The sequence below is a fragment of the Rhinatrema bivittatum genome, chromosome 13, assembly GCF_901001135.1.
Source record: "Rhinatrema bivittatum chromosome 13, aRhiBiv1.1, whole genome shotgun sequence".
Taxonomy (NCBI): domain Eukaryota; kingdom Metazoa; phylum Chordata; class Amphibia; order Gymnophiona; family Rhinatrematidae; genus Rhinatrema; species Rhinatrema bivittatum.
The window spans coordinates 82,808,977-82,824,130 of NC_042627.1; the positions used below are offsets into that span (position 1 = coordinate 82,808,977).

The following is a 15,154-nucleotide window of genomic DNA, read 5'->3' on the forward strand; positions in this document are numbered from 1 at the left end:
TAGGCCGTTCTGCAGGAATTCCAAAATCGCAGGAATTTTGACCGAGCGTGGCATGATGTTGCGGTCCTCACACCAGGTTTCAAATACTCTCCAAATCCTTATGTATGTTAGGGATGTGGAGAACTTGCGCGCTCGGAGTAGGTTGTCAATTAAATGCCCCCCGATTACCCGCTCTTCCTTAGGCGAGCCCTCTCAATGGTCAGACCATAAGAGAGAATTGAGCTGGATCCTCATGGCGGATCGGTCCCTGTTGGAGCAGGTCTCTATGTGGGGGTAGTGGCAGGGGGCTCCCTGTCAGCAGTCTTCGCATGTCTGCGTACCACGGTCTTCTTGGCCAGTCCGGGGCCACTAGAAGTACTGGCCCCCTGTGGTGTTCTATCTTGTGGATGATTGCGCCCAATAGGGGCCATGGCAGGAAGGCGTATAACAGAGTCTCCTGTGGCCAGGTCTGTACCAGGGCATCGATTCCCTGGGACTGGGGTTCCTGCCTGCGGCTGAAGAAACTGGGTTCTTGGGCATTGGACTGGTTTGCCAGGAGGTCCATGGTTGGTGTTCTACAACGGTTTACTATCAATTGGAATGCTGTGGTCGACAGCCTCCATACTCCTGGATCTAGACTTTCTCTGCTGAGGTAGTCCGCAGCAACGTTGTCTTTCCCGGCAATGTGGACGGCCGAGATCTCGTGAAGATTCACTTCCGCCCATGACATTAGGAGTTCTATTTCCAGAGACACCTGTTGGCTTCTGGTTCCTCCCTGACGGTTGATGTAGGCCACTGTTGTGGCGTTGTCCGACATTACTCTGACCGCTTTGTCTCGGAGTCTGTGAACGAACCTTAGGCAGGCTAGTCTGACTGCCCGGGCTTCTAGGCGATTGATGTTCCATCCTGACTCTTCTACGTTCCATTGCCCTTGGGCGGTTAGCTCCTGGCAGTGTGCTCCCCATCCTCGTAGGCTGGCATCCGTGGTGAATAGGATCCAGATTGGCGAGGATAGTCTCGTTCCCTGGCTCAGATGGGCTTCTTGTAGCCACCATCGTAGTTTGGCCTGAACTCTCCGGGAGCTGAAGCCGTACTGTGTAGTTCTGGGACAGTGGATTCCATCATGATAGTAGTGAGCATTGTAGGGGTCTCATGTGAGCTCGTGCCCATGGCACTACTTCCAGTGTGGATGCCATGAGGCCGAGAAACTTGTAGGTAATCCCATGCTGTGGGGCGAAGTTCGCTCAACAGGGTTCGTAACTGGGTCATCGATGTCAGGATGACCTTATCTTGTTTGGTGTCGAACCGGACTCCCAGTATTCTAGAAATTGGGAGTGCTGCAGGGAGCTCGTTTGTGTTGACCACCCACCGAGGCTCTCCAGTAGAATTTCGACTCTGTTGGTGGCCTGGTGGCTTTCCTCTGGGGATTTCGCTCTGATCAGCCAATTGTCTAGCTAAGGGTGCACAATGATTCCTTCCTTCCTCAGTATTGCTGCCACCACCACTATGATCTTGGTGAACGTCTGGGGTGCAGTGGCTAACCCGAAAGGTAGTGCCCGGAACTGGTAGTGATGGTCCAAGATCGAGAAGCGTAGAAAACGCTGATGCTTTTGATGGATCGGAATGTGTAGGTAGGCTTCTGACAGATCTAGGGATGTAAGGAACTCTCCAGGTTGTATCGCTCTTATTACCGAGCGTAGGGTTTCCATGTGGAAGCGAGGAATCTTCAGGTGACGGTTGACCGCCTTGAGGTCCAGGATGGGTCTGAACGTTCCTTCTTTCTTGGGGACGATAAAAATAATGTCCAGTATTTATTTGTTGTGGAGGCACCGGTGTTATAGCCTGTAAGGCTAGCAATCTGGTCAGTGTAGCTTCCACTGCCGTCCTCTTAGAAGGTTCATGGCAGGGAGATTCCACAAACTTTTCCGGAGGGAAGTGGTGGAAATCCAGGTAATATCCCTCTCGAATGATGGATAGGTCCCACTTGTCCGTGTTATCTTGACCCATCTTTGGTAGAATAGGGCAAGTCTGCCCCCTATGGCTTCTTCCTTTGGATGGGTCAGCTGATTTTCATTGTGGGGTGCGGCTGGGGCCGGAGCCCAAGCTGGCTCCCCTTTTGTTGTGCTTGTTCCGAAAGGACTGGCTCTGGCCTGCGGGGCGGGCCGCTTGATATGTGCTTCTATATGGGTTGAAGCGCTGTGATCCTGTGCCCCTGGATGTTCGGGGGAAGGATCGCTGGTTTCTCTTATTCCTGTCCTCGGGTAGCTGCGGCAGTGGGGACTCGCCCCATTTGTTTGGCCAGTTTCTTCTAGTTCGCTTCCGAACAGGAAATGTTCCCTTGAAAGGCATCCTTGTGAGTCTCGTTTTGGAGGATGCGTCAGCCGACCAGTTTCGGAGTCAGATTTGTCTTCTGGCTGCCACAGCAGATGACACTCCTCTAGCTGCTGTGCGTACCAGATCAGAAGCGGCGTCCGCGAGGAATGATACTGCTGGTTCCAGGGCTTCCCCAGGAGTGTTGTTCCTGGTCTGTGCTAAGCAGGCGCGTGTCACCACTGCACAGCAGGCCGCAATCTGTAAAGACATAGCGGAGACGTCAAAGGACTGTTTGAGGATAGATTCTAGACGTCTGTCTTGAGCATCCTTGAGTGCTGCTCTTCCCTCTACCGGGATAGTAGTGCACTTCGAGACCACGCAGACCATGGCATCCACTTTCGGACATGCCAGGAGATCTTTGGCGGTTGGGTCCAGAGGGTACATGGCTGCCAGAGCCCGGCCCCCTTTGAATTTAGATTCTGGGGCATCCCATTCCAGGTCAAGTAGTTGCTGGACGGCTTGTAATAGTGGGAAATGGCAGGAGGTCTGATGGAGTCCCTCTAATAGTGGGTTCGTCTTAGGTTCCCCCGAGGCACTTGTGCCCGGGATAGCAAGCTCTTTTAAGATGTGTGTGACCAGGTCTGGAAGCTCGTCCTTGGTGAAGAAGTGTCTCATGGTTCGGTAGGGCTCTGTCCCCAGAGGGAATTCCCCTTCCTCCAGGGGTTCTGAATCCTCATCTGAGATGTCCGTGTCCCCGAAGGTGGGGGGCTTCTGGGCGGTGGGATCACTTCCCTGGGCATAGAGGGTCCCGGCATGTGTGTTTGTTTTTAATTTTTTAATGTGTAATTTTAATTAATATTGTTTTGTAGCAGCCCCCCGAGGCAGCTCCTGTGTGAGCGAAACTCGGCCAGAATCGGGCAAGTTCCAATAAAGAATCCCTTGATACACCAATCATTACCTTTGTTCCGCTTTCCAGCTTTGCTTTGTCTCCATCTGCTGGTAGAGGTGCATAATCCACTGGTTTTGAATTCACCTGTCCTTTCCTGTACGTACCCGGATCAGTATTAGTCTCCCAGCAGGTGCAGCATCTCCCCTTCGGTTCTCTGCTGTAGGCTAGTCAGCCTCTTTATTCTCTTTAGGTTCAAGCAAGTACTTCTTTTGGCTCTTGTTTTTTTAAAAATTATAGAAAGTGAATCTCCGAAGGAATTTTTGCCTTCTTTAGTGCCTTTTTGTGTGGGAGACGTCCGTCTCCCAGCTCTTGCCCCCTTTTGCAGGAGGGGGTTCCCTGCTTAGTCCTAAGTCTATACCAAGGATGGCTAATGGTGCTCAAGAGCCACAAACAGACTTGGTTTTTAGGATATCCACAATGAATATGTATGAAATAGATCTGCATGCACTGCCTTCATTGTCAATCTATCTCATGCATATTCATTATGGATATCCTGAAAACCTGGCCTGCTTCCGGCTCTTAAGGAACAGAGTTGGCCACTTCTGCTCTACACATCTCTGGACTTGAGAGCAGCAGAGATAGTGTAGTCTGAGGAGGCAGTGATGTCCCCATCGAGGGGTCAGCATTCCAATATTTACTGCTCTGCTTCCTACAGGTGCTGGGGCGCCAGACATGATCTGTGTTGCCATCATCGGCTCTGCTCCATTTCTGCAGGGAAGCCAGAACTCATTTACACCACCAGCTCTGCTTCCTCAGATCCTGAAGAAATGGTGGCAGAACGCCATTCTGGGTTAATGCACTAGAAATTAAGCTCTGGAAAACGGACAAAAAAAGGGGAAGAATTGGCACAAGTTTGAAATTTGGGGTGTATATGGAATGGAGAGTGTGTATATGTACATGTTTATAAATATACACATATACAGTTATATAACTGTATTTATGTGTATCTCTATGTACGTTTAGATGCAGAGATGGAACTGTCAATAATGATTATGACGTATTTTCCATCCCACGTAAATCCCGCAGAGGCGGTAGACTTCTACTCCTTATAAAAAAAAAGGTTTAATATGAAACTGATCCCTCTAAACCTCCCTTCAAAATTTGAAATCGCGTTACTTGAATCTGACTTCCTCCAATTATGCTTGATATATTGCCCTCCAAAACTACTTGACAATGAGATCTCCTTCTTGATTGAATTCCTAATAACCAACATCAATGTAAAAAAACCTTCCATCATACTTGGCGACTTCAACAACCATACAAATACATCACCTAGACCCCAAAATTATCAAACGCTTCTAGACATACTCTCCAGCCTCAACATGAACCAAATTATAAACAACCCCACTCACAAAGCTGGCAACACCTTAGATCTAATTTTCACAAACCATTATTTTTTTAATCCCATAACATCTATTAAACCTGTTCCCTGGTCTGATCACTTTCTGATTAAATGCATGCTCAAGTAAACACAAACAATTTGTCTGATTACAACACACAATTATCTTTCAAATATAGACCTCCCTTCCAAATCAACTCTCTCAAACAAGAATTGGGGAAACAACTCACAAATCTGGATCTATCCAACATCCGCAATGCCACCAATTCCTGGTTTCATCTTACAAAACAAACAGCAAATAACATAAATCCAGAGAAGATAAAACATAAGAGAGCAAAAATCAACCCCTGGTTCAACTCGGAACTTGCTAACTTGAAATCTAATCTCAGAAAACTGGAAAAAGAATGGCGCAAATCCAAAAGCCAAGTAACCCTGCAACATTATCGCTCGAAACTCTCAGATTACAAGAAAAAAATACTAAACGCCAAGCGTGAATACTATAGTCTAAAGATCAAAAATGCTACAAATAAATCAAATTCCCTCTTCAACATTGTAAAAAACCTAATAGAAAACAACAAAATGTGCAATCCAACCTCCGATACTAATAACCTAAGTCAAGAACTTGCTAATTTCTCTAAAACCAAAATTGACAAAAATCACAGTATCTTTCAATAACACTCCTCTTTTTAACGTACCCCACAATACTTCCTCAACAACTACGTGGTCGAATTTCGAACCAATTTCCAGCATTGCACTTGAAAAGATGCTTCAAAAAATTAACCCAGCTCGACATGAGCTCGATACGATTCCTACCTGAATTCTAAAGGAATTATCTAACATCATCTCTCCTACACTTGCTGCAATTGTAAACAAGTCACTCGAAGAGGGCTCTCTCCCTAAAAACTTGAAAACTGCGATTATTACTCCTATCCCTAAGAAAAAGAATATAGAACCCCAAAGACCTGAATAATTATCGCCCAATCTCCAACCTCCCTTTACTGGCCAAACTGACTGAGAAAGCTGTGCTGCTTCAACTAAACGAGCACCTTGAAAACAACAACAACATACTCCACCCCGCACAACATGGCTTCAGGAAGAACCGCAGCACTGAAACCCTTCTAATAAACTTAACCAAGAAATTAACTAGAAGCTTTGACAACAAACTGAATCACCTATTAATTATGCTTGATCTATCTGCTGCTTTTGATACAGTCGATCACAATATTCTAATTTCAAGCCTTGCCAACATAGGACTATCTGGAAATAACCTTGATTGGTTCACTTAATTTCTAAAAGACAGGTCTTTCAAAGTCACCTTTAACAACTTCTCATCTGATCCCTACCCCCTTGAAACAGGAGTTCCGCAAGGATCTGCGCTATCTGCCACCCTATTCAATATTTATCTCCTACCACTATGTCACTTCATCTCCAATCTTGGAATCACTTTCTTTCTATATGCCGACGATATCCAACTTCTAATCCCTATAACAACTACCATTGAAGAAGCCATATCCCTCACAGTAAATTACCTCAAATCAATCAAAACTTTTCTGAACCAACTAAAACTTTGTCTAAATATGAACAAAACTGAATGGATATTAATAAAGAGAAACATATCAGCTCAATCTCAAATATCCAACATTCAAATTGACAACTAACATCCAAATGAAGAATCCTATAAAGGACCTTGGTATCTGGTTAGATAATGAACTGAGCTTTAAAAACTGTATAGCTATAAAAATGAGAGAAGGCTTTCATAAACTACAGATTCTCAAACATCTCAAACCCTTACTGTAACCCAAACGACTTTAGAACGATTCTACAAACTCTTATTTTCTCAAGCATAGATTACTGCAACGCAATCTTTTAGGACTTCCTCAATCCACTTTAAAACTGTTACAATTATTACAGAACGCAGCAGCACGAGTGCTCACGGGCAAAAGGAAGTTTGATCATAACTCTCCAACATTAAAAAACCTTCATTGGCTACCAATCTCACAAAGAATCAAGTACAAGACCTTAACTATTCTACATAGCGAAATTTACAAAGAAAAGAATTCCTCTCTAGATAATATGATCGCAATTCACAAGTCTCCCCGTTCTTCACGATCTTCTGAAAAATTACAACTTATCATTCCCCCCTTGTCATCTGCGAAATTATCTGCTACTAGAAATAGAGCCTTCTCGATAGCAGGACCCTTAGAATGGAACTCTATTCCAAACTACTTAAGTTCTATCAGAGATTCCAAAACTTTCAAAAAAGAGCTAAAAACTTGGTTGTTTAGACAATCATTCACAGACTATTTCGAATAACATTAATCCTCATCTTGAACCCTAATACTTCCGTATTAAATTTCTTCGAACTTAAGATGTAAATTGTATACTGCTAACTTGTTATACTCTACCTCTGCTGAGTTTTTTTTTCTGTTCTTACGTTATGAGTTAAAAAAAAACAAACTGTGTTTCTTGTATGAATTGTTACAATATAAACCGGAGTGAAGGCAATCTGCTATACTTCGGTATATAAAAGAATTTAAATAAATAAATATACACATATACAGTTATATAACTGTATTTATGTGTATCTCTATGTACGTTTAGATGCAGAGATGGAACATTATTTGGAAAAGGATAGGTTTTAACCAAAACTCCCTCCTTTACCCCCTTGTCCCCTAGAAAAGCTCCCTAATAGTTATATCTTCATGTAATTTAAGCTCGGTTATCTTTGTTACCATTATGTCTATGATACTTACTCTCCTAGGTACCTGTTAAACATGCTACTTGTTTGTTTTTTTTTTAATATGTTTATTGTAAAGCTCATTGCTGAATTACTGTTTGCTGTAAACCGAGGTGATGTGCCACACGTGCCGCGGTATATAAAAAAAATCTTTAAATAAACAAACAAATAAATAGAGCAGTGGGCTACGAACCAGGAGACCAGTGTTTAAATCCCACTGCTTCTCCTTGTGATCTTGGGCAAGTCACTTTACCCTCCATTGCCTCAGGAGCAAACTTAGATTGTAAGCCCTCCGAGGATAGGGAAATACCTACAGTACCTGAATGTAATCCGCTTTGAAGCACTGAAAGAAGTGTGAAAAGCAGAATATAATAAAAATTTATGACAGAGGGCACATGTGTGTGTATGTATGAGAACAAGCATGTGTGTATGTATAGAAACGACGGCAGAAAAGGACCAATGATCAATGCAGTCTGCCCAGCAAGCCTTCCATGACAATATCCGCCGTGCAGGTTACCTCCATGTATCAAGTCAGTGCTGCCTGATGTGCTCTGCTTGTAGACTAGGCTGTAGAAACAGTCCTGTTTTTTTAATTTAATCTCTGTGCATCAGTACTCCAGACTGTAAAAGTCATGGTTCATGTTGATTGTCCCTGAATCCCAATTCCTCTTTCCCTCCACCCCCCACCTTTTGAAGTAGAGAGCGATGTTGCAGTTGCATCAAAAGCATCAAGGTTATTGGTTAAGGGTAGTAATCCATGCCTTCTGTTAAGGGTAGTAACTACTGCTCTGCGCAGGTTACCCACATGCTTATCAGTTCCCCAGACTATAAAAGTCGGGGCCCTCATTGGTTGTTATCTAAATCCAATTCTCCTTTTCCCTTGCTGTTGAAGCAGAGTGGAATGTTGGAATTGCATCAAAAGTATCAAGGCTTATTGGTTAAGGGAAGTAACCACACCAGCAAGTTACCCCCATGCATTCTTTCGTTTCCTTTAGCACTTGACCATAGAAGCAGTCCTGTGCTTTTTCCCTTATGTCTGCGTATCAGTATCCCAGATCATGGACGTTGGGGCCCTTGGTTATCTTCTGAATCCAATTCCTCTTTTCCCGTCCCGTCTAAGAGGGGAGCAATGTTGCAGTTGCATTAAAAGCATCAACGCATACTGGTTAAGGGTAGTCAACTCCATGCCTTCTGCTAAGGGTAATAACCGCAGTACCAGCAAGTTACTCCCCTGCACACTTCTCTCATTTCCGTCCTCTAGCCTTTAGAGATTCACACTATTTATCCCATGCCCCTTTGAATTCTTTGATTGCTCTCTTCTTCACCACCTCCTCCAGAAGGGCAGTGCAGGCCTCCACCATCCTCTCTGTGAAGAAATATTTCCTAACATTGGTTCTAAGTCATCGTCCCCTGGAGTTTCATTTCATGACCCCTAGTTGTATTGTTTTCTTTCCAATGGAAAAGGTTCAAAATCCATACGTCATTGAAACCTTTTAGGTATCTGAAGGTCTGCATCTTATCTTCCCTGCACCTCCTCTCTTCCAGGGTATATTCAGATCCTTAAGCCTCTCTTCATAGGTTTTCCAATACAGAAACCCCCCCCCCCGCCACACACACACACCATTTTCGTCACCCTTCTCCTGACTGCCTCCATCCTGTCTCTATCCTTTTTGAGATACGGGCTCCAGAACTGAACACAATACTCCAGGTGAGGCCTCACCAAGGATCTTGTACAAGGGCATCATTACCTTCTTTTTCTTACTGGTTATTCCTCTCTCTACGCAGGTCAGCATTCTTTTGGCTTTAGCTATCACCTTGTCACATTGCTTTGCCATCTTCAGATCCCAGACTCTATCACCCCAAGATCCCTCTCTTGGTCCATGCATGACTCTGCGCTTCTTGCATTGAATCCCAACTGCCAAATCTTCGACCACTCTTCAAGCTTTTTTATATCACTTTTCATTCTCTCTATTCCTTCAGGCCTGTGCACTCTATTTCAGATCTTAATATCATCTGCAAATAAGACATACTTTACCTTCTAACCCTTCTGCAATGTTGTTCACAAAGATATTGAATAGAACCGGTCCCAACACCGGTCCCTGTGGCATTCTGCTTTACATGACTTTCTCTTCAGAGTAGATTCCATTTACTATAACATGCTGTCTCCTATTGGTCAACCAGTTGCAATCCACGCCACCACCTTGGCACTCTCTCCCACACTTCTCATTTTATTCAGAAGCCTACTATGCAGGCCCAAATCAAAAGCTTTGCTGAAATCCATGTAGATCACATTGAGCGCTCTCTCTTGATCCAATTCTCTAGTCATCCAATCAAAATAATCAATCAGATTTGTCTGACAGGACCTTCCCCTGGTGAACCCATGCTGCCTCAGGTCCAGCAACCCACCAAATTGTAGATAGCTCACAATCCTTTCCTTCAGCAACGTCTCCATTAATTTTCCTACCACTGTTGTGAGGCTAACCGGCCTGTAGTTTCCAGCATCCTCTCTACCACTTTTATGAAGCGGGAGCACCACTGCTCTTCTCTAATTCCATAGGACCATTCTCGTTTCAACGTACCCACCAGCACATCTCTGAGCTCCCTCAGTATCCTGGGATGTACTTCATCCAGCCCTATGGGCCTTGTCCACTTTGAGTTTGCCTAGCTCTTCCCATACATTCTGTTCCGTAAATGGAGTTTCGTCTACCCCATCCTCCTCTACGATCTTATCTACCAGCAACGGTCCTTCTCCAGGGTCTTCTTTAGTGAGAGAAATGGCATGTCTATGTGTGTATGTATGAGAGAGGGCATGTCTGTGTGTGTGTGTATATATGAAAAATAAGAGACAGTTTGTGAGCATCAACCCCTCTCCTCTCCTCCTGCTAATTCATGACAATCTCAGGGCATCTGGAAATCAAAAGATCTCAGGTATGGACAGCAGAGGATTTTTATCCTTATTAATTTTAACCGGTGTGATGTCTGCTGAACATTGGTATAGAAAAACAAATAAATAATTGTTGGGTGCTATATGATGTCTGCTGTTTTTAAATAATTTATTGGTATTTGGAAAATTTGTATGACTTAAATTACTGGATGTTCTATTTGTCAGCTGTTTTGAAATATTTATTCTTTTATTAGTATGGTTTTAATCTATTGATAATGTATATTTCTTGATATTGTTGTTTTTATGAGGAATGGTAATGTTTCTGTTTTTCCACTGTTGTACTGAATACAGCTTCTTGTAGTTTCCAGTTCAGTTTTTGTCTACACATTTCTATTTATAGTTTATGGTGCCTGTATTCTGTATTTGGTGAGAGTCTGGCTGTGTTCTTCATGTGTGATCGAGGTAAGGTATTCTGCTAGCCTGTAGTTTCTGTGTAGGGATCTACAGCAGTCTTGTTCTATTTTCCTAATAGGAGATATATTGGCGTTTTAGGGCCTGGTGTAAAATTTGAAGTGTTGCTTTTTCATAGTTACGGTTGTTACTGTTTGAGTAATGGCAATTGGTGCTGTTTTGATATGGGGGCGGGGGGGGGGGGGGGTTTACTATATTGAAATCATAATACACTTTATTTATGGCTTTCTTAGGGCCAAGCCCACATCCAACAATATTACAATAGGCCTAATACCAATTCCAAGTGTCCTTTTTACAGTCTTCTATAGGTTTTCTGGTTGGCACCAAGATGTGCATGTAAATATAATATATATGTTGTGATATTTTTGCCTCAGAAGACTGTACTCTGAATATTACTTTTTATGTAAATGTTTAATTGTATGTGGAGAGGGTGTGATGGGGGGGCACCAAACATCCTTCCACCAGCCCTGTCTTTAGCATTACTAGACATACACAATGCTGTACAAAAAAAACAAAAAACAAACAACACACCCAAGAGACAGTCCTTGTTCAATAGAGCTTATACCAGGGCTTCCCAAACATTTAGTAAATATGGCCCCATTGTACCACTTGAAAATTCACATGATCCCAGAGGATGACCAAAATAAACTAGCAATGGTATGTCCTCCTCCAATCACTCCTCCTCACCTTCCCTACACTTCAGTTGATCCCCTTTCACCCTCCATCCCCTCCAGCAGTCCCCTTTCTCTCAACCTTCACTCCTCTCCCAACCCATACCCCTCCAGCATTTTTCACATCCCCCCAGCTGATCCCTTCTCACCCTAAGCCCTTCTTATAGCCTCCAACAGATCTTCTCATCCCCTCCCTCTCTCCTCAACACCTTAGAGCAACTTTTTCTCTTGGGTAGGTTCAGTGTTAGGTGAGAAGAGAGGAGCAGTGGCAATCTCCATCAATACATGCATATATAGAAACATAGAAATGACGGCAGAAGAAGACCAAACGGCCCATCCAGTCTGCCCAGCAAGCTTCACATTTTTTTCTCATACTTATCTGTTTCTCTTAGCTCTTTGGTTCTATTTCCCTTCCACCCCCACCATTAATGTAGAGAGCAGTGATGGAGCTGCAACCAAGTGAAATATCAAGCTTGCATGCTCAGTCCTTCCATCCCCTCATGGCCGGTCCCAAGTCTGATAATGATATGCAAGCGGCAGCAGTATTAGTAATGAAAGTTAGCATGGGGCCTTTGGGCTAGCACAAACTCATGAGCCCTGTAGCATCCCTGATCTCTCTTCGTACAGGGCTTCCTATTACCACAGAAACTCATGCAAGGCTTGTGTCACTGCAGGGCCTGTGAGTGTGTGCTGACACAGGTGCCACACTGGCTTCCACTACTAATGCTGCTGGTACTTGAAGAGTTCTGCCATTTGAGGCATTTGTGACCCCATTTGGGGTCCTGACCCACAGTTTAAGAAGCCCTGGTTTATACAATTTAATATCTCCCCAACTTCCTTTTCTCTATACATATTTAGATCCTTAATTCTCATCTCACACAGTTTATTGCATAGATTTTCATTGCTTACTCTTGATCAACTCTAGCCTGTCTAAATCTTTTCAGGGATATGGACTCCAAAATGCAACATAATATTCTAGATGAGGACTCACCAACAAGCTGTATAAAGGCATATTGCCTCTTTTTTTTCTGCATCCCAGAATCCCTGACTTGCCATTGCGATGGAGAAGGTACAGAGAAGGGCAACCAAAATGATAAAGGGAATGGAACAGCTATCCTATGAGGAAAGGCTGAAGAGGTTTGGGCTGTTCAGCTTGGCGAAGAGATGGCTGAGGGGGAGAAGATAGAGGTCTCGAACGAGATGTGAATCGGTTATTTACACTTTCGGGTAATAGAAGTTAGCAAGTAGCACATTTAAGACTAATCAGAGAAAATTCTTTTTCACGCAATGCACAGTTAAGCTCTGGAATTTGTTGCCAGAGGATGTGGTTAGTGCAGTTAGTGTAGCTGGGTTCAAAAAAGGTTTGGATAAGTTCGGAGAAGAAGTCCATTAACTGCTATTAATCAAGTTGACTTAGGGAATAGGAACTGTTATTAATTGCATCAGTAGCATGGGATCTTCTTGGTGTTTGGGTACTTGACAGATTCTTGTGGCCTGTCCTCTGTTGGAAACAGGATGCTGGGCTTGATGGACTCTTGGTCTGACCCAGCATGGCAATTTCTTATGCTCCTATGCCTAATCACACTGTTTTGCTACCTTGAGATAATGAGACACTAACACCCCCAAATTCTCTCTCCTGGTCAATTCACATCAGCGCCTCACCCCCCACCTCCATATCACGTACTACTCCTTCACATTTCAACTCAAATGCATGACTGCACTTCCTTGCACTAAATGTTAACAATTAAGTATTCAGCCACTAGAAAGAGATCTAGAACGGGTTGAGTGTATACACACACACAGGTATACAACCCCCTATATATATATATACATAGGAATATATTTAAACACTAGCTCTTATATATACGTGCAGGTATATATACAGCCTCACCGGTGTGTGTGTGTGTACACACAGGTATACAACCCCCTATATATATATATATACGAATATATTTAAACACTAGCTCTTATATATATGTGCAGGTATATATACAGCCTCACCGGTGTGTACACACACAGGTATACAACCCCCTATATATATATATATAGGAATATATTTAAACACTAGCTCTTATATATATATATATATATATGTGCAGGTATATATACAGCCTCACCGGTGTGTACACACACAGGTATACAACCCCCTATATATATATATATAGGAATATATTTAAACACTAGCTCTTATATATATATATATATATATGTGCAGGTATATATACAGCCTCACCGGTGTGTACACACACAGGTATACAACCCCCTATATATATATAGGAATATATTTAAACACTAGCTCTTATATATATGTGCAGGTATATATACAGCCTCACCGGTGTGTACACACACAGGTATACAACCCCCTATATATATATAGGAATATATTTAAACACTAGCTCTTATATATATATATATATATACGTGCAGGTGTATATATGCAGCCTCACCGGTGTGTGTACACACACACATCCCCTCCCGTATGTACACATAAACAAACGCGCGCCGCCCCGCCTCCCCGCCCCTCCGCATAGGCCGTCGCTCCTCCGGACTTTTTGCGGTGCCGATGGCAGCAGTTATGGAGAGCTGAGAAGCCGGTCAACGGGACCTTCCGAGCGCGGATGCCACCAGGCCGCGGCCTAACACCGGGCCCGCCGCTGCCGCATCCCCCGCCGCTCTCGCTTCTTACCTGCGCTGCTCGGGTCTGCACCACCAGCCCTTCGGGCGACGGAGGGCCGCTGCTGACGGTTTTCTGTCCGGCCGGCGGGCAGGCAGCCCCTGCTCCGCGGCGTCGGGCTGCTCAGGCACCCGCTGTCCCCGCCGCTGCCCCCGCTCCTCACAAACGCGCCGCTACAAGCCAGGCGCCATTTCCCGCCTACCGACCTGCTACACCACACGCCGGGGACCCGGATGGAGCCAAGTGCGCAAGCGCGGCCGCTAGGGGCGGGGCTGCGGAAGCCATCAGGAAGGCGCTCGCGCCAGTCTAGCAGAGGGAGGAGAGCATTGCCAGCCCCGGCGAGGAGGGAAGGAGGGCTGGATGTATTTTTTTTTTCACTCCGCACATAATGAAGCTATGGAGTCTTCTTGCCGGAGGACGTGGTCAAGGCAACCACCATCGTTAAGGTTAAAAAAAAAAAAAAAAAAAAAAAAAAAAAAAAAAAAAAAAAATGGCAGCTTCCTGAAGAAAAAGTCCATAAGCAGCTATTAGCCATGGAGAGTTGGGAAAGGCCATGCTTCGCGCTAGGGGGGAGACGTGCAGAGTACTTGTGTTCCCGACTGACCACTGCTGGAAGACAGGATGCTAGGCTCGTTGGACCCCTGCTCTCACTCAGCATGAAACTTCTTATATTCTTAAGGTGAGAGAGAGTCATCCATCCCCACCGAGAAAGAAAGGAGGCTAGTGGAAGGGGAAGAGAGAGTCAGCCACAGCAAATGAGGGCGAGAAGGGGGAAAGAGTCATGGAAAGAAAGGAAGAAGGGAAGTCATCCTCAGCGAAAGAATAGGAGAGAGGGTAAGGGGGATGAGATCTGCAGGGCAAAGAGAGCGGGGGTAAGCAGAGTAAGCCAGAGCCAAAATGGATTGGGAGGGAGAGAGACAGAGGGTGAGGGTAAGGTATCAGCTACAACGAAAAAGGTAAGGAAGAGAATCTGCAATGGAAAAAGAGGAGGGGGTAAGATTTGAGATGATGTGGGTGAGGAGCAGGCTGTTGTGGTACATGTAGGTACTAATGACAGAGACAAAATTTAGGCAATTGAAAGCCAGAACCTCCAGCATTGCATTCTCATACATGCTCCCTGTTCCATGCACAGGACGC

At 44.4% G+C, this 15,154-nt stretch overlaps 1 protein-coding gene across 6 annotated transcripts in view; it reads right to left on the reverse strand.

Annotated features, from left to right (window-relative positions):
* Positions 1 to 14,232, reverse strand: part of CTDSPL2 (CTD small phosphatase like 2) — a 127,558-nt gene extending 113,326 nt beyond the window's left edge. For 4 of the 6 annotated variants that reach the window (XM_029574684.1, XM_029574685.1, XM_029574681.1 and 1 more), the window contains exon 1: positions 14,030 to 14,230. The gene's annotated coding sequence lies outside the window, so the exon portion shown is untranslated. Of the gene's footprint in view, positions 1 to 14,029 lie in introns of all 6 variants that reach the window. The other 2 variants (XM_029574686.1, XM_029574687.1) reach the window with 2 other exon arrangements.
* Between the last annotated feature and the right edge of the window lie 922 nt (positions 14,233 to 15,154).